Genomic DNA, 2,405 nt, shown 5'->3' with positions numbered 1-2,405 from the left:
TTATGTAGAATAATTTTTACCTAACTAAAACAAAAAACAAAAAATCCTTGATAAATGAACTCAATGGATTCCCCACGGTGTGGTGGGGCTGTTTCCAGAACAGAAATTGACTTTTTCTTGAGGTTCGAAAATCCATTACCTCGTGAAAGAAGATAAAGAAGGTCTGCTATTTTACTCGAGCACCCCTTGCGACTCGTACAATGAGGTCCAGTCATAAAAGCGTGAATGAAGTGTCACCCACCAAGCAAGGGCTAATATTTGAGTGACAGAATCAATTTCATTTAAGAAAAAAGGTCTTCTATGTTCATTGCTTCATTAAATAAAAAATATTTTTCAAACGAAACCCAAACTATTCAATATTTAATGTAATATCTATTTTGTGGCACACGAAACATCCTGATAGTACAATTTCTCTTTAAGCACTCTTAAATCAAAGGTTAAAATCATTCTTTTTTTCAATTCAAAGGAAATCCTTAAAAGAAACTAAAATTAATTTTTAAGATAGACATGCTATCATTTCCAATGCTCTATATAAAATAATGAATTCACAAGTTTGTAAATTTTTTAAATTATCTCAGTTTAAGCAATTTCAAGTTAGAAGCATTAAATATTAAAAGATTCCATTTTTTTAACTAAACACGTTAAAATTGAGTTACTTTAAATGGTTTTAAATTAAATACTTGCTCAAGTGCTATTTATACACAAAAATTTTGTTTGAAATCTTTGTTTTTTGTTTTTAAAGGTCGCTTTAAGTTTTTCAACTAATCTTACGCAAAGTTTTTCCGATTCTGAAACAATGAAAAATCCTTAAACGGATTCAAAATTTTATACCCAAATTTTTTCTTCCAGAATGATTTGAATTCCTCCTAAAACTTTGATACATTTTGCAATATTAATGAAATTGGCTTCAAATCGTCTAGATTATTTTTTTACAGTTTTGAAAATATTTTCCAACCTTATGAAATAATAAAAGGCCTATACCGCTTTTCTGGTGTTTAAAAATGTTTGATTATAAAAAATGTGCGCAAAAATATATAAACTTAAACAATAATATTTTGAAATTCATTTTTTCAAAATAAAAATTATAATTAATTTTTTTGGGGATCTTAAAAAAATTTCTGTATTTTTTCAATACATAAAAAATTTTCTTAAGAAACTGATGAATTTTTTGTTCAGAGTGTTGAAAAATCTAAATTTGGTTTAAAATGTTCGTTCACCATTTACAATTTCTAAAATTACAGTAACAGATTTGGAATCTTAGGAAAGAATTTGTGTTATTCAAAACCTATCAAAATCCTTAAAAAGGTTCAACATTTTATTTATTTTATCTTTTTAAGTTTCGAATTAGGTTTGAATCTTTTAGAAGTTTCTAAACATACCCTAAACTTGCTTCAATTTTCACTAATTTTCACTGTTATTTTTATTTTTAAATTGAAAAATTAACTTTAAAATTAAAAAATTTTTTAAATTAAGCTTTATAAAATTCTAAAGATTCAAGGCTTTATTCAAAACAATAATTTGCAAATTGTTTAGTTTTAAATATATTATTTATAACTGCTAGTTTTAAATAAAGTGTCAAATATTGCTTAATGTTATTAAATATTAAGAAATTAGAAATATATTAAGCAAATTCCTTTAATTAACAAATTTCAATTTGAATGGTTTAAAAATGGAATACTGTTAACTGAAACAATAGTTGAATGTATTTTGAAATAAAATAAAAGCGATTAATTATGAATCCATTCGTTTCAAATTATTTTGAAATTAAACGAAGTTTATAAACATTTTTAATCGCATGTGTAAATTGCTTTCTTTTAAACAGATTCAAAATTGCCCTGTCAAATTTTTTTTTCAGAATTCTAACTATAGTTCACTTTTAAGAATCATTGAATAATCCATATTTATAGTTGATCAGCTTTAAACTTGTCTTGTCAGAAAATTTTACATTTCAACGTTAATCATTTTTAATTGTTTAATTACAGAAAACCCTATTTTAAGCTTCTTTCAATTGAAAATTTACCCTTAAAAATGAGGATTTTATATAGAACATTTTTATATTATGAAAATTTTGAAAAAAAAGAAAGTGTAAGCAAGTCAAGTTTTTAATGCCAGCAGACCGAAAAAGAAATGTTTATCTATCACTATGTAAATTAAATCATTTTATAATTGAGAAAGTTAAAAATTGAAGTTAATATTTTTTAAAAACTGGAACTGATAAAACGCACTTTTGTGTATCATGAATGCGCCTGACAAAGTTAATAAATTATTGAGTCTGACCAAAAACTGATTTTCTACTAATGTTTCACTGCACGCGGTTTGTTCTACTTAATCATGCTCTACTTAATTTTCATGCTTTCCACTTTAAATTTCTTCGATTCCACACAATGAACATGTATTTTCTTCTT

Source organism: Belonocnema kinseyi, chromosome 8, assembly GCF_010883055.1.
Source record: "Belonocnema kinseyi isolate 2016_QV_RU_SX_M_011 chromosome 8, B_treatae_v1, whole genome shotgun sequence".
Taxonomy (NCBI): Eukaryota; Metazoa; Arthropoda; class Insecta; order Hymenoptera; family Cynipidae; genus Belonocnema; species Belonocnema kinseyi.
This window is presented reverse-complemented; position numbering follows the sequence as displayed.